The sequence below is a fragment of the Strongylocentrotus purpuratus genome, unplaced genomic scaffold (genome assembly GCF_000002235.5).
Source record: "Strongylocentrotus purpuratus isolate Spur 01 unplaced genomic scaffold, Spur_5.0 spur5_scaffold_4, whole genome shotgun sequence".
NCBI lineage: Eukaryota > Metazoa > Echinodermata > Echinoidea > Camarodonta > Strongylocentrotidae > Strongylocentrotus > Strongylocentrotus purpuratus.
Window position 1 is genome coordinate 13,180,132 of NW_022145610.1, and position 18,534 is coordinate 13,198,665.

General features: G+C 37.7%; 1 long non-coding RNA gene across 1 annotated transcript; it reads left to right on the forward strand.

The window, feature by feature from the left end:
* The first annotated feature begins 13,679 nt into the window (after positions 1–13,679).
* LOC105443179 lies at positions 13,680–14,968 on the forward strand. The gene is made up of 3 exons (XR_004066299.1): positions 13,680–13,780; positions 14,224–14,362; positions 14,920–14,968. It is a non-coding gene; the product is annotated as an uncharacterized LOC105443179 (long non-coding RNA).
* The last annotated feature ends 3,566 nt before the right edge of the window (positions 14,969–18,534 follow it).

An 18,534-nucleotide genomic window follows, 5' to 3' on the forward strand; every position in this document is an offset into this window, starting at 1 on the left:
TATAAGAAAATATAATCTTTATTTTATAATTCCACGGGGGTGACTTTTAATTTTGCAATCGTCCCCGTGGGCAACCTGACGGGGGCGATTATGGAGCTCACGAGGGCGAGATGCCCATCGCCCCCGTGTATTTTGGGCGCTGATAAGGAGTAATATGAAAGTACAACAAACAGGAGCAATTGATAATGTTAGATTATATTTTGCACGATTGGAGAAATAAAGTATCTTGAATCGTAATCTTGAATTTTGTGCAAGAGTATTGATTTAACTTAACCCGTTCAGCTCGGCATTATTTAGCCTGATAGCCACCTCACAAACGAGATTAAAAATCGAACATGCCGTACCGTGAGACCGCTCAGCGCGCGCCACAATGCGTGTGCGTTCAAGCGGCCAGAGGCTTCGACTAACGGGAACCTAGCGCATGCGCAGATCATTTGCCAATCTGGTCTTGTCATGTCGAGAACACGTTGCATGGCCGTTCTCTGCTGTGCTCCAAGCCTCTCAGTTCTTTCAGCTCTTTCGTAGGGTTTTCTTCTTCGTTATCTTTTCTTCTTCTTCTTCGCCTCATTCTTATTTTGTTCTTCTTCTTTCTCTTTTTATTTAGATACTCAATTTTATGAGAAAAATACACAATTTATAAGAAATTAAGGATTTGAATGTAAATCTCTGTTGCATCTTATTCATATGAAATAATTTACCAGCCTAAATTGACGGTTATAATATTATTTTGTCGGACATTATACTATAGCGAAAAGATATAGACATGATAAAATGAAACTAAAGAAGAATCCAGAATGGGGGAGGGTTGGGGTGAAAGGAGAGACAAAATAGAATAATAATAAATAAATACAGTACAGACTATACCGATGTGCCATTTGGAGAGCAAAATAATTAGTTTGTTTTATTTACTAATGTAAAGCGCTTTGAGCATGTTTATGCCATATAAATATCAATATGTATGAATATATTGCCAAATTTTGACAATTGTAGTTTGTAAGTATATGTATTGACAAAGTATAAATACAAATAAAACCGATACAGAAATGTCTGCAAGTATTTGGGACCTATATAGAATGTGCGAAAAGAGCTTTGTCTTTGTCTTTGGCCCATGCATGTTCCCACAGCTGAGTTACGTAAGAGGAACAATGAACGTTGCTGAGGGTACGGGTCGTTGTCAAGGCTATAAACTCTAAAGAGCGGAAGTAAGGTAAGGGTATAATTGAATAATTGGATGACAGATCTGAGATTATATTATCAAAAAAAAAAAGAGAAGAGTATGAATTTACAAATAGTACCAAAAAATAGAAGAAAAAAATAAATAAAGTGAAAGGCGTAAATATTCTAAAAAAAGAATGAAACGCCGATAATACCAAACAACAACAACAACAACAATGAACTGACTTTGTATTCATGTATAACCCTGCTTTATGTTGTTTTGGGGGAGGGAAGGGTCTTGTTGTTATTGCAGTTGTCGTTGCTGTTTTTTAAATTTTTAAATGGGATCACGTTCCGACATTCTCATAAATAAAAATCATATAACGTAAAGCCAGACTTTACCCTATCTGAAACACTCATTCAAAGACAACAATCATGCACGATAAAGGAATGGACAAGAATATGTGATAAAGATAAAATGTCACAGACAAATAGATAATTATAAGAAATGATTGTTTCTCTCTCTCTTTCTCTCTGCTTATGTGTCTCTCTCTCTCTCCCTCTATCTCTCACTCGGTCGCTTTCTCTGTCTATCTGCCAATTTTGTTCCGCCGTTTGCTTGTATGCCGGCAACATTCCTTTTTTGAGATAGATTATTATAAAATAATGATGATGTACACACTTTATTATACCTTATATTTATTATAGCGAGCGAAGTGAAAAACGAGCGGCTGATAATGTCTAAATGCGAATAATTATATTTCCAAAGTAAAACTTTTGAATGAAAATTTCTGTTGCAACAATTTGATATAAACACTGTTTATTATGCTATATTGACTATACTATTATACGTCGGACATTATACTTCAGCGAAAAGATATCTATATGATAACAAAAAGGACAGACTAAAGGCGACAAAAATCGGAGCTGGGGTGGGGGGGGGGGGAGGATGATCGGAGAGACAAATATCATATAAATAAATACAGTACGGACTACGTCCAACTTTCTATCTTTCTCTCCCCCTTCCCCCTCCCCTTTCTCTCTCTCTCTCTCTCTCTCCCTCTCTCTCGCTCGTTCTCTCTTTCTCTTTCTATTCCCCTTCTCTCTCTCTCTCCCTCTATATGTCTCTCTGTTTATCTGGCAATGTCGTTTTCCATCTTCATCTTTTTTTATTAAATGTTTTCTATTCCTCCGTTTGCTTGTATGCCGACATCATCTCTTCCTTGAGATTAATTATTATAACGTAATTATCCCTGATGATGTACACATTATACCTTATATTTATTATAGGAAACGAAATAGAGAACGAGCGGCTGATAATGTCGAAATGCGAAGAATATTACTGAACAATAATTATATTTCCAAAGTAAAACTTTTGAATGAAAATTTCTGTTGCATCGAATTTATTGATATAAAAAAAATGTTTAAAATGCTATATTTACAATACTATTATACGTCGGACATTATACTTCAGTGAAAAGATATCTATATGATGAAGAAAAAAAAGGGCAAACTAAAGGGTAAAAAAAAAATCGGAGCTGGGGGGGGGGGGGGGTGATCAGAGAGACAAATATTATATAAATAAATACAGTACGGACTACGTCCAACTTTCTATCTCTCCCGCCCCCTAGCTTTCCCCTCCCCTTTCTCTCTCCCTCGTTCTCTCTCTCTCTCTCTCTCTCTCTTTCCCCCTCTCTCTCTCTCTCTCTCTCTCTCTGTCTTTCTGTCTATCTGGCAATGTCGTTTTCCATCTTCATCTTTTTTATAATGTTTTCTATTCCTCCATTTGCCTGTACGCCGGCAGCATCTCTTCCTTGAGATTAATTATTATAACGTAATATCCCTGATGATGTACACATTATATCTTATATTTATTATAGGAAACGAAATAGAGAACGAGCGGCTGATAATGTCGAAATGAGAAGAACATTACCGAACAACAATTATACCAAGTAAAACTTTTGATTGTAAATCCCTGTTGCATCAAACTGATTGATACAAAAAGTGTTTATTATGCTATGTTGACGGTACTATTATACGTCGGATATTATACTTTAGCCCAAAGATATAAACAAAACAAAACAAAAAAATGGAAAGAAAAAATGTGAGCTTGAGGGGGGGGGGGGGGGGGGTCGGTGAGAAAAATATCATAGTAATAATTACAGTACAGACTACGTCCAACTTTCTATCTCCCCCGCCCCCCCCCCCCCCCTCTCTCTCTCTCTCTCTCCCTGTCCGTCTGTCTCTCTGTCTATGTCGTTTTCCATCTTCATCTTCATAATGTTGTCTATTCCGCCATTTGCATGTATGCCGACATCATCCCTTCCTTGAGATTAATTATTATAACATATCCTTGATGTTATATACGTCGGACATTTTACTTTAGCAAAAAGATATAATCAAACAAAAAGGAGACAAAATAAAGAAGAAAAAAAAAATCAGAGTTGGGGGGGGGGGGGGGGGTGACCGGAGAGACAAATATCATTAAACATCATTGTACGCATATTTTATTTGTTTTGTATGTAATGGAAAGAGATAAATAAATGACAGAGATTAGAACAAAATCATAATTCATCACAATCATCTCTCTCTCTCTCTCTCTCTTTCTATCTATTTATCTATCTTTCTCTGTCTGTCTCTGTCTGTCTGTCTCTATCCTCCCCCTTCCCTCTCTGAATACGTCAGGAATTTCGTGAAATTGGAATTGTGCTTCAGTGTATTTTATTTCCGTATCGCGTTGTTGTGTTTGTTTTTTGTTTTTTGAAAGGGTGCGGCTAATAAGGAGTTAATCGCAGTAGTATTGGTAGTCTTTTATTTATTCGAAAATAAATGATATTGAAAATATAGTAATTCATTATATTACGGAACAATAAAGAAAGAAGTGCAAACAACGTGATAATTCACTTTATTTGTCTTCGTCTCCATCTGTGTCCTTGTTCAACCTATCGTGTCAATAAAACTTAGATAATCCTCGTTTCATGATCAGTTCTGTAGATGGCATGTACATGCGATGATGATGATGATGATGAAGATGATGCTTACAATATTGTAATAAAATAGTAAGAATAATAATAACAATTATTTTCTTCATCTTGCACTCGCTTTTCTTCATTGTCAGAAAACTTGTTTTATGTTGCCTTGCATTTTTTCAACAATGGTAGCATCTTTGCCCGGGAAAAGTCTCATATTCGTGGCTTTACCGCCGGAGTTGCTCAAGACAAGAGTAATATTCCGTAGGGAGAGAGAGGAAGAGTAAGGGGTCGTTTTTCAGAACATAACATTTGAACATTTCATATGCTCGCTCAATCCAAGACCGGCTTTAGGTTGATCAAGATATTTTACTTCAACCTGCTCTAAAACTGGTACATGCCCTCGTAAAGGTGTATAAGTTAGAGTGGTTGTTTGTATTGTAATGTAAATTGACCTATTTACGCCTACATCCTCTTCTTTCAAAACGGCAATCTTCCAGAGTAGTTACTTCTTTACATTCTTTTGTTCCCCCTTAGCGTGGGGCAGCTGAGGGAGCCTGGATAAGCCTTTCATAAAAGAGGAGGTCCATACATGAATGATTCGCTAAATTGGTCAAGTTGATAACATGAAAAGCGTATTGTCATGTAAATACAATGACGTAAAAGATAGCTGTGGAGTCAAAACTTTTGAGACGACAGGCTTTATAGATAACTTATGGAAATATCATCGAATGTCGTTGTTTCATATTCTTCATTTTCTACGTCCGATGAATACTCTTCTTCGCTTGATAAGTCCATTTGTATCATATTCATTTTCTGAGTCCGAGTCAAGGATCGCTTCTCGAGCATCTTCAACGCTAAAAATTGGCTTTCTCCGATGACGAGACATTTTGAGAAACTATCTTACATAGATAAAGAGCAGTTATAAGCAAATAATTGAGAACTAATTTGTGCAACCAACTATCATGAAAATCAAAAAGCTGAACTAAATAGTAAAACTCTGACACTTTATAGCACGATAAGTAAATAATAGCCGACAACCTTGAAACGAAACAATGGGATGGACTATATCGAGACTAGCTAATCTCCCCAATGATAGGTCGGCCCGGTACCCTGTATACGTACGCATGAGTAAACTGAACTGAGAGCGCTAGGTCGAACGAGACTGTAATATACTATAAGCTTTTCAATAATCAGCCCGTTACTATGAATAGGCGTCAATGACCATAAGGCCAAGGCTCATGCATTGAACGGTGTATCCGCGCGTGCCGAGTACAAAGGTATCCAGAGCGATTGTGGAATTCGCTGCTTGCAAAATCATTATGTCCGGCTTACACAGTCCTAGGCATAGTAGACCCAGCTAGCTAGCAGCAGCGAATCCGAAAATCTATGAAAATAACGTAAACTGACTTGCATGTGTTCTATACGAATATCCTGAAAGAGGACTCGTGCATTCTCATACTAAACTTGTAATAAAACAAAAATTACGCATCTACAGTCGGTAAAAAATGAGATGCATGTAGCCAAAGGTTCAAGGTTTGTATACAGGTAGTTTATATTGTATTTAGAAGGTGAATAGATGTACTTTTCTGCAATAAAAGAAGCCCTTGCTCGGACCCGAGAAATCTCGGTTCCCGTTTGTGAGTACGTACCTCGGGACCCGAGAAATCTCGGTTCCCGAGTTGAACGGGTTAATAAGATTTCGTTTGTGATGTGAGCAAAATCAACGCAAATTTCTAAACGAATGTCAATCAATGATTTGTTACCTTCCTTCCATTACCCCCACCTAACAAAACAAACAAAAAACCGGATACACATTATTATACTTGGGAGAGGGAGGAAGAAAAAATAATGAGTGCAGTTTTCACATTTTAATGAGATTTATTGAATGGAAGAGTCAAATCAACTTAATTCATTGCTTTCCTTTCATTATTCATCACCCTCCCCATCTAAATAATGATAATAATAATACCAAGATGATGATTATAATGATAATAACAATCCGGAGAAACACTAGCGTACCGGGGGAAGGGGGGGGGGCACGGGGCAGAATGCGGATAGGAAGGCAGACTGCACCCATAATTGGTGGCCAGTGAAGAAACAAAAGAGAGGGAGAAAAGAGAGAGAAAGAGAAGAGAGGGAGGAAAAGAGATGATCAAGAGCAAGAGAAAATATTTTCTTTGGAGAGGGCTTTATACCAAGTTCAAAGAAAAAAAAATATTTAAAACCTTCCGTAAAATGTGTTTTGCCTCAATGAGTCAAATGACAATGGAATAGCATAGTCTCCAAACAAGAATTCATGAATCAACACATTGGCTGTATGGGCAGCACGCAATTGTTTATACCGGCGAGAGAGAGAAAAAAAAAACACTAGTCTTTATTTCCATGAATTGCTGAAATTAAATATGAATGGGGCTCCCATAACCCGTGTGTCTAGACACCTCCAAGTTACCTCCCCGAAAAAATCTACTTTTTAAATATTCATTCGGTTATATATACACAGATAAAACGTTGTTTAAAATGCTAACAGTTCATTATAATACAACAGCTTGTTGAATTTTTTGAACAGGTGTTATTATTTGTAAACAACCCTTTTAAACGGTGTTTTGATTGTGCATAATGATCCATTCCAAACATACAGTGTGCAGTGCTAATTAGACACGAAATCAAGCATAGATAAAATAACTTAGTTTAGCCGCAGAGGGAGTATGACGAGTATGACGAATCTTTCAATGGGTTGAAAATTAATCGCGGTTTTTCTGGCTTGAAAAAGACGTCACAATCTTCGTACACACACAATGCGGCTTTTCGTGGGCAAATCGCACATCTGGGTTAACTCAATACAGTTTTCATGCATGCGCTCTCAGGTTAAAAGGCTGCAGCTTCTCGCACATGAGAATTAATCCAAGGCGCCTTAGGAGGGTCTGCGCTGTTAAGTGGAACTATAATAATATGCAATCCATCGATATTTTTTAAAAGTGCCCCAAGAGTGAAGGCCTTTAGAAGAAAAACAGCAATTAATGATATTTATGCACATGACAAACGGCAGACTTACCCGCGACTACGTCACAATCCACTGATCAAACTGCAAATTTGGGATTCGCATATAATTAGTGAACTCATATTTCAAACATCCATAACTTTCTTATCATTGGCCCGATTTGTTTTAAACTTTCGCCATTGTGTTTATCTTTTTTTTTATGCTTTAATACTAATGAACTTATTACAAGGGTTGGATTGTTCTTTAAGAAAATGCTCATTTACAATCACAATTCATGATATTCTCTTTGCAATGATCACATAATCTTGAATATCTTTTTCATGAAAGTATATTTTCAATTTTTTGGGTAATTTATCAACAAGTTTTCTTTCTTGTACTTACTAAATCTTTGAGGTTAGTACACTTATGAGTTTTCATGTGCTGTTCGTGACAAAAACTTGCATGCACCTTTAATACACATCTTATGCAATTTGAAATGATGCAACGGACAAGTGAACAGGTAGATCTTAGATAATAAGACAATACGTTAGTAGGCTGTTTCAAATAATTTTAGGTTATCCTGTCGATTGAAACTATGTCCTTTGAAAGCTTAGACAAATTGGATCACTTTAAACAGAGTGCGCCCCACATTCTCGAGCACCCCCAAAAGTACCCCTTTATTTCTTTCTGGAAAATGCCCCTTTACTTCAAATTAGTGTCCCACCCCCTTTTCAAAAGTGCCCCTTTTCACCTCTGATGAGTGCCCCTTTTTAAATAGGAAGATTGTATCTTTGTACTTTGTACTTCGTACAAATGAGTGCCCTTTTTACTTTCTAACAAGTGCCCAACGTTCCCTATTCTTATATAATAGGTTCCCTTTTTACTTTGACAAGTGCACTATTGTAATAATTTGTAATAAATGCACCCATTTCACATTTTATAAGTGCGCCTTTTCAGGTGCAAGAAGTGCTCTTGTTTACCTCTGAAAAGTGCCCCTTTTCCTTAGCTTGCAATAATTGCATTTCCCCTTCAAAGAAGTGTACCCTTACATCTCTGATGAGTGCCCCTTTTTACGTATGAGAATTACCCATTTTAAGCTTTGATTATCAAGATATTTATGATTGGAATTACAAATTTACAATTTTCATAACACTACCCATAGGAAAGAAATGAGCCTGCCGCATACTCCTGCGGCAGACTTGCGGCAGACTTGCCGCAGATCTGCAGCAGACCTGCCGCAGACAGTCATCTTTTTCACATGCAAATTAGTTTTGCCGCAGACTTGCCGCAGACAGTCATCTTTTTCACATGCAAATTAGTTTTGCCGCAGACTTGCTGCAGACTTGCCGCATACTCTTTCAGTATGATAAAGAGTCTGCGGCAGGTCTGCCGCAGACTTACTGCAGACCTGCCGCATACTCTTTCATATCCAGTACGTGGCAATAAAGTATGCATGTAGAAGAACCAGTGATAAACTGATCGATACTTCATAATTGATATTGGCAATATCGATATTACCAATTAGGTAATACCAATATATATCGATATTACCAATTAAGTATATTCTATTCTCAATTGTATTAACTCCATCACATAGATCATTTGAAGTGTATTCAACAGTAACATTCAAAGTGACACAGGCTCGTACACTTATAATATATACTAAATATGTATATTGTTTCTTGGTTAGTAATCATATAATCAATATCAATCTATCAATCTATTGCTAAAACGTGAATGTAATTGTAACATGATCAGACAAAATAATCTATTGGTTATTAATGGCAAAAGGAAAAAAGAAATCACAAAAATGATGTACATGGTCTTAATTTGCTTAACAAATCATGATAAATGTATTTTTCTGTCACACATGTAAAGTAATAATGAATATGCATGAGATGATTGGTTTCAATTGGTTTCAATTGGCCCTATTAGACTTTAATGGGATTTCAATTGGACCAATCTGCCCCATTAGACTTTAAAAGGTTTTCGATTGGTTTCAATTGGACCAATTGAAGTCCAACTTCAGGCCAATGGGGTCCCATTAAAGTCTAATGGGCGTAGGCCAATGGGGCCAATGGGCCCAATTGGTTCAAAAGGGACAATCTGGACCAATTGAAACCATCTGAAGTCCTATTAAAGTCCCATTGAAACCTGTTAAAACCTATTGAGACCAATTGAAACCAATTGAAAATTCAATTGGTGTTCAATTAGTTTCAATTGGATTTTCGTCTTGGGTAGTTACAACAAAAAAGTGAGTTAGTGGGGCTGAAGATAAGATCACATATGGCACAACAAAAAAGTTTGAAACAGTCCGTTAATTCCTCAGTCTCCTCTTATGTAATAAATTCCTCTTATGGTACCAGTTGAACTTGAAGCAAATTGTTTGGTTTGACAGAAGCTAAAAGGACAATTAACAGTGTTAATTAACACAGGAATTTACAAGATCATGGGCTCAGCCTTCAACCTCATATGGTACTGCATGTCCTACAAAATGGCCGCCTTTAGCCTTGCTTCAGACTGTATAATTTCCCACATTTCTGTGGCAGACCTGCCGCAGACTGTTCCTGTGGCGTACTGGTATGCGGCAAGTCTGGAGCAAAGTTTCGCCCTGCCGCAGACCGTTCCTGTGGCATACTAGTATGCAGCAAGTCTGGAGCAAAGTTTCATCCTACCGCAGATCTGCCGCAGACTGTTCCTGTGGCATACTAGTATGCGGGCGGCAAGTCTGGAGCAAAGTTTCATCCTGCCGCAGATCTGCCGCAGACTGTTCCTGTGGCATACTAGTATGCGGCAAGTCTGGAGCAAAGTTTCATTCTGCCTCAGATCTGCCGCAAGCTGTTCCTGTGGCGTACTGGTATGCGGCAAGTCTGCAGCAAAATGTCATCCTGCCGCAGATCTGCCGCAGACTGTTCCTGTGGCATACTGGTATGCGGCAAGTCTGCAGCAAAATTTCCTTCTGCCGCATACTTCGGCATACTCTTTGCCGCAGACTAAAAGTCTCTGCGGCAGGTCTGCGGCAGGTCTGCGGCATACTTTTCACTTTCCTATGGGTACATTCTAAAGGGGAAAACGAGGCACTTCTTGATCATTATGTAGCGCCTCTTTTTTAGGGATCCAATATTACATCATATCACCTCTTACACACCCCCCCCCCCCCCTTGAAAAAATCCTGCGTACGCCACTGGTTACATGGGATGTTGTACAGAACCCTCCGAGGAGTCTTTCATTGTGCGCTCATCCTTGGGATGCACTAAGGAACCACGTAGTTTTTGAGAAGGGTGTTGTCGTGGTGGCAATGTTGTACTTCTTGAGGACCCTCTGGAAGCTAGCTTCTGATGTTCCCTTGACCTATGATGGTAACCATGTCATCCAGGGGTTGTGGGTTTCATGGCTGCTTCCGTTCTTCTGAAGACCCATTAATCCGGGTAGCCACACCTCTTAAGGCATGCTTCGATGTGGTTGCTTTCTGTCTCTAGACAGTGTCTGTGAGTGGAGACTTGGCATCCCATCGAGGCTCCGAACTTCTTGCGGTAGATCTGACCATCGAATTAGAAATAGGTGGTGGTGACAGTGGCGGATCCAGGGGGGGGGGGGCCGCCCCCCGGGAAAAAACGTGTAAAAACACGTGATTTTTAGCCCTTTTTGGGGATGCCCCCCCCCCCCCCTCAGGGGACCAAGGGTGGGGGGGGGGTTGCAAATTTTTAAATTTTCGAGGCCCCCCCCCCCAAAAAAAAAAAAAAAAAAAAAAAAAAAAAAACTGTGCTCACACAGCGCTAATATTGCTGTAAGTTGGTATTCTGAACCTTGTTGTATCCCTGTGTTATCTCTTGAAGGACCGCCTCTATCTTATCTTTGATCACTTTTGACACGCCCATCTTTATGGACCCTACCAATCAAAATCTGTTTTATATAAGCATGATAAGTAGGTTAACCAATATGAATACTTTATGCCATATCAGAAGATGCGCCTAGCGCATACTAATCTTGGGCGTAATTAGTTAATTGAGCGCTTATTACGCGTGTCATCATATGCGCTGTGGTATGAACACATGTTCATGAACATGAACACAAGTCACGCTTTCACTTTTATTGGTATGATGAGAGCATTAAAATCGTCATATCCTAGCTTGTAATATCTTTAAAAGTTCTCATCTGTGATGTTTCTGGTCAACACACAATCTTCTTCCAACTCGTCTATTGGCACGTAGTTTGTTATGGGCAAGAAAGATTGCCGCCATTATATCACCACAACAGATACAACAACCCCCTGCCTGTTGTAAATATTGTTGTAAATATCATACATGTGAAAAACCAAAAAAAAAAACGGCCTAAAAACCCTCTATCCGGCGATGACTTGTCCAAATAAAAATTAAAAAATAAAAATAAACAAAAGAAACAGGTTAGTGTCACACTCTTCTTCAGTGGCCAGATGTGAGTATGTGACAGATGTTAAAAAAAAAATAAAAAAAATATTAAATCCGTTTCTGATGCAGGCACACATAAGGTGGTCTGCATCTGGCCAGACGGATTTCAAACTAACCTGGGGCGGTATTCTGAACCCTGTGTTATATCTTATATTGTTGTATCTTTGAAGATAAGATAAAGTTGGTATTCTGAACATTGTTGTAACTTTTGTGTTATCTTTTGTTGTATCTTTTCTCTCATCTTATTGGCCGCGCCTGCGCTCATACTTTGGTGCGCTTGTAATTGTGCGTATTATTAATAAAGTGGTATTTAATTCTCATTTGCATATGCGCAGGGGAGATAATATGTCGAGATAATTGGTATGCTGAAAGTTGTTGTATCTTTTATCTTATCTTATCTTGCATGGTATTTACCAAAGACGTTTAAATATAATTACTAGACGGAAAGCAGCACGCGCGGAAACCATGCAGACGAATGGGATTAGGCTCCGCCTCTTTTGGATCATTTGAAGACAAAATAAGCTACCGAGGCGGCTTTTTGATTGGATATGAGCCTCATGAATATGTATTTTATCGATAGTATCGTATAAGAAACCGGATAATATATTTGACCTCATTGCGTCACTTTAATTATGCAGATTTATGCACGACGCTACTACACTCGCACAAACTGAGAAGAGTTTAGTTCATTGAGAATGGGTGAGTAATTGATTGAAATATGAGTAGATTAAGTGAATTTAGTCATCAATTTTGAAAAAGCTGCAATAGTCTTCGTGATGTACGGTAATTTCGTTACATTTGGAGACAGTTCTCAACAGATTTTTGGGGAAAAGACTAGTAAAATATTGCTCTTGAAATTGCACTTTGATTTTCATCGTCATGAAGTAGTTTGACTGCGGCTTGCTGTCATTTCACCCTAGTACTCCAGTTAGGGCCCCGAGGGGTTCCGGCAGGCCCACCCCGGGGAATTTTGGTGCTCATTTGCATCAAGATCAAACTTTCTAATCAAGTTTTATTTGAGATTTGATCGTCATCATGAATCTATAATTCACCAATCACCGATTTAATTTAAATCTAGATTTAACGTTATACCTTAAAGTAATCTACGAAGCATGATTTTTTTGATAATCCAAGTGGATTAATTCTTGTTAAAATCTTTAGTAGGTCTAACAAAGTTAGATGTGGACTTGTGGCTTTACTTATCAATATCGGTGCCATCCGTTCGCTCAGTTGCATACGCGGTGCGTGTCAACTTTATTTAGACCAAAATTATCTGTGACCATTGATAATCAAACAACTCCAAATCCTATTCATTTAGATGTAAGCCTGAAACTTATTAATAAAATATAGATCTAGACCTAGACCTATTTAAAAAACATCAACACTAGGATTTGTTTATTTAATATTTAGATTTTGTGTGGGTCCAGCGTGCTTGTCAAGTTGTCTAGAGCCTAGATCTAGACCCTAGCTATCAGTGGCGTACGCAGGATTTTTTCAAGGGGGGGGGGGGTTTAACATTTTGAAATCGGGCCAAAAACTTTGCAACAACTCAGCCAGCCGCTGAATAAGCGGGGGGGGGGGAGTCATCTTTTTTAGGTCATCCATTAGGATTTTTTTTTTTTTTTTTTTATTTAAAAAAAAATCAACACTAAAAAAAGGGGGGGGGGTTCCAGAAAAAACATACATATAAAAAAAAAGCTCAAGGGGGGGGGGGGGGGTTAACCCCCCCCCCCCTGCATACGCGCCTGACCCCTATTAATTCTTTTAATATATTAGAGATTTTTTTTCTTCTCCAAATTGTGCAGTTCATGTTGATAAATCTATTTGTTTGTGTAAGAGAAGACCCCTACTAGTCCACAATTATGTTTACTTATGTAGTCCAATTCTTCTTGTCTTAATAAACCAATTTTACTTGAGACTACTTTATATGTATAGGCCATATAAAGCACTTCTTGAAGCACAAGTTTAATCTTCCATTTAATTTTAATTTGTACTGTGGTCCATTAAATTGGAATGTTGATTTCCACACCATATTAAAATTAAGGCCAACCATGACATGAAAAATAGTTAATATGCTAGATCTATTTTATTTTGTTATGGAGAAAGGGACGCCTTGATTGTCATATCGATTTTTTAAAATTTTTTGTTCCAACAGAATGAAACTGATGAAGATCTGGAAGGAGTTAACTGATGAGTGGACATTAAAACATTTCTTATATTTGCAAGATGAAGCAGAAAGTCCCATGCAGGTAAAATGTTCAGGCTATTTAGCACACAAATATTAAATGACCACCTGTTAATTCACTAAAAAGGAAATGGAACTAAGTTTTTGTTGACAGCATATATTGTGGAGGTATATTTTATTCTAGTTCTGCACTTAGCACACAAATATTGATATCTTTCCTTTCTTTGTTTACAAAGGAAATTTGTCCTTATTTACAGGAGGTCCTGTGTGTAAAAGAACCATATCTAATGCACATTCAAAGCACTACATGATCATACATGTAGGGTATACACAGAACCCCTCATCACTTTTTTTTGTAAGTGGTCCTTTCACTTCTTGAGCAATTAAGATGACGAAGAACACAAAATAAAATTAAAGAAAGTCTGTTAATAGGATGTATTATGGTTGATGTATATCCATTATTATCGCTTTTAAATTGAAGTACCTACATTGTTTTCTCTCATGTAGGATGATGCTTCTCTACAGTGGACGATGAAGGCATGCTGGTTTACAAACTCAGGAGAGGAACAAAGAACAGATATTGACGGATCATATCTAGAAATGCGGGCCTACTACACTTCATACAAGCAAGTGTGCTAATATACATGTAGGTACCCCAAATAAACTATTTTGGAATACATATCATGCAGAAAGTTATAGATATGACAAATATATTTTTCATTGTCCGTTGACTTGTAAAAGAATACTTGACTGAATATCACAATTGTGATTTAGATTAAAAATAAAATGTCAATATAGATGAAATAAAAGTCTACATAACGTATGTTTCAATAGCATTATTTCCAGTACATTCTCTGTTCCAAGTTGTTTGGTCATTTTATGTCCCATACTTAACTGAGTATTATTCAATTATGAGCACAAGTTTACATTACAAGTACATTGTACATGTATTACTTATTTCATACCTTGTCTGATCCAAGCTCTAGCAGGCCTATCGTCTTAATGGAATCATCAGAAATAATCTAACATGAGCAGTAACTAGTCTTGTAGGAAAAATAGTTTAGGTTTGCCCACTAGAACTCCAAGTGAATTTTAGTCCTTCCTCTTTTTTGTCAGGGCAGGTATCAGGGTGTATGTTATTATTTATTAATCGTTGTTGATTTTCTTATACACTGTATCTTATTTTATTTTTCCATTCAACAGACTTGGGTTATCATTACAGCCCTTTCTTCTGAAAACTAGGCTACAACTTTATTGATGAATGCAGAAGACATCTACATGGGACTACCTCTTAAAGATGCCACCCTCATATAATGAAAGAGGACAGTAGAGATGGGTTTAAACTTGAACATTTACATACTATTCATTTGTTACTTGTATTATATGTTTGTAGAATACCACATACAAAACTAATGAATTTATCACCTTGTCAACATTCAAATAATTAAAGATAAACTAATCATCAGTGAATAAACATTAACATTTTAACAATGTCAACTACCATCTTATAGGATGAAACTGAGGACTGGGCAGAAAGAAATTTCCTTGAAAATTGAGTGATAAAGATCAGTCTAAATCAAAGATTGAATTAATCAATGATATTTTAATTGTAATTATACATGTTTAAATTCATTTACCTCTATGGACTTCTGTATTAGAAGTTTTTTAGATTATTATATTATTGCTGCTTCAAGTATTGTATGTAAGAAGGTTTGAAAGACAACCCTCTAAATGCACTAAATATGAAAACTGCTAATCATCCATGCCTTTCGTATCCAAACTGCTAATTTTAATAGAATCATGTTTTTATACTTCCTAGCTAAAGAAAACATGGGGGGGGGGGGCTTGCTATCCTCTTGTTGTTTCTACATGGACCATGTAACAGGTTGCAAAAGTGTAAACAATATTATGTTTGTTATATTAGTTTATATTAGAAGGATTTAGAAAATGAAAACTTTTGAATTATAGAATTACTGTTGCTAGAAGTAATGGCAGTATTGATTTTTAAGGGAAGGGGGTAGTTTTCCCAGAGAAATTAACGGTATACCAATGTAAAATTAATACAAAAGAGAAAACTATTCTTAAAAATAAAATTAGAAAGGACATGGGCCTCCTAACTAAAACCCTGGAAACACTTCTGGGTCTTTTTTTTTTCAAATTCGAAATTTCCAGTGTTAAATTCCATTGTCTTACAAAAAAATTATGTCAAGATGTTGAAATCAAACAATGTTTCACTTTCCAAGTTAACAAAATTGAATAAAATAATTAACATACTTTCCGGTCTCTCTGGTCTCTAAATTAAAAATGTTCAAAGCTCCTGCAAAGGTTGCAAAAAGGAAAAGTGAAGAGAATCCAATTGAAATGTGGACAGTAATGGAGTGAATATGGAATGGTTGATCATAGTTGATAACGAGTGCATGTAAATGAGTGGTAATAACAAGTACGACTAAAAGTGAGACGGAAAAGAACTGCAACAGGTTATTTAGTCAAGACAACAAACCTTCAGTTGCAGAAGATAATTTACGAAAGATAGAGAAAGAGAGAGAAAGGGAATCATTAAGGTACTACGATGAGAGTGGGTGGGGAAAAAACATCCACTGTGCCACATAATTTGTTTGTCTAAAATAAGGAAACTTTATACATGAGCATATTAAAAATGTAAAATCATAGCCAGAGAATGTGTTGTTATATGGCTTATAGCATGTTTGATTTAATAAACAAAAACAGACCCAGTTATTGATAGACTAAAAAGGGAATAGATCGATCGACACAGTATTTCTTATTCAATGAAGTTAAGGCCACTCCCCCATATCGCGATGCATCCTGGGTATGAGGGGTGGAGCTTAGCAAGCCTGAGATCTGTGAAACTGGATGGTTATTATTATTTTTTGGACAATAAAGAGATTTTCAGAAAAATTTATGCTGGAATAATAATAATTAGAGGTGTAATGATGTTTTCAAAGGCTACTTAGTTGGCGTAAATATTCAGAAATGAATTATACACGCCATTAAAACCTTAAAAAAAAAAAAAAACACACAACAACGAGTGGAACTTTAAGGTCCATGCACTTCCCGATGCATCCTGGGTACACCAGCTGTTATACTGGTGAACGATAATACAAGTTCGAGCGCGTATTTCACCTAACGGTGATCGCATCAGAATATTCCACGCTGATTCGCTGAATCACTTGCGTTGCTAGCGCGCAGCGTGATGAATAAATTACCCATAATTCCGTACAGTAGATTATTTGACCTTTCTTATTACGCTGATACGCGCATTGTCTTTTACCATGTAGTGAACATCATTCCAGTACACTTTTCGCGGGGAGCATCCTACAGAATGCATAATTCATAAGGCTCATGAATTATGCAAGGTAGCTTATTTTGGCTTCTAATGGATCCGGACAAAATGGCGGAGCTTGGGGGGCCTGGTATTTACAACAATATTTACAACAGGTAGGGGGTTGTTGTATCTTTCGTGGTGATATAATGGCGGCAATATTTTTTGCCCAGAACCAACTTCGTGCCAATAGACGAGTTAGAAGAAGATTGTGTGTTGACCGGAAACATCACAGATGAGAACTTTCTAAGATATTACATGCTAGGATAGGACTATTTTAATGCTCTCATCTTAACCAATATAGTGAAAGCGTGATTTGTCTTCATGATCCACATTCAACAGCGCATAATGATGACGCGCGTAATAAGTGCTCAAATAACTAATTACGCTCAAGATTAGTATGCGCTAGGCGCATCTTCAGATATGGCATAAAGTATTCCTATTGGTTGATCTACTTATCATGCTTATATAAAATAGATTTTGATTGGTAGGGTCCATAAAAATGGGCGTGTCATCAATGGTCAAAGATAAGATAGAGGCGGTCCTTCAAGAGATAACACAGGGATAAAACAATGTTCAGAATACCAACTTACAACAATATTAGCGCTGTGTTATCTCTGGAAGATACAACAAAAGATAACACAAAACTTACAACAATGTTCAGAATACCACCCCTGTTTCTTGAATAATGCGTCTATGTTGTTGCTTCAAAACTGCGCAGCTAGTGATATGCTGTGCGTATGTAGCAACGACGCGTTGTCATGTCTGATTAAGTAGATACAGGGCGTGTCCACTCTCGCTCATCCTTCCTGAGCCATAGATGAAATGACGCCTTTACTGCGCATGAGCAAGAAAGTGACACTATCTTGTTTCTCAGCCTTGCGCCCACACCAATTTGACCGAGAGCCCGGAGGAGTGTGTTGTTGGAGAAACCACGACAACCTATTTCTTTGGGCCAAAGTTCAATTCTCCAACCGTTCTGCTCAGCCTCTAGGAGTAGCTCTTCGTATTTCCTGCTCTTCCTCTCGTGAGCTCACTGCATATTTGCCTCATGAGGTACCGTCAACTCCAGAAGAATTGCCCTCTTTGAAGTAGGGGACCAAATTACGACATCAGGCCGCAGGTTTGTCACGACAATGGCTGGAGGAAAAATCAACTTCTCCCCCAAGTCGATTCGAATGTTCCAATCGCTAGCTCCATCAAGACAAGTCCTCTGCCTTCCTATAGACCTTCTGCCTGAAACGTTTGTAGCCTCTCCTTCCCTGACGAAATGGATAAAGGATGCTTGTGTTTGGGTCGGCTTTTGATTGTGTTCTGATAACCTCGTCTTCAAAGCATCCCCGATGATACCCAGTACACGGTTGTGACGCCAAGTATACCGGCCTTGTTTAAGACCTATCGGGCAGCCAGCAAGAATATGAGTAGTCGTTCCTTGACACAGCTTGCAAGATAAGATAAGATAAAAGATACAACAACTT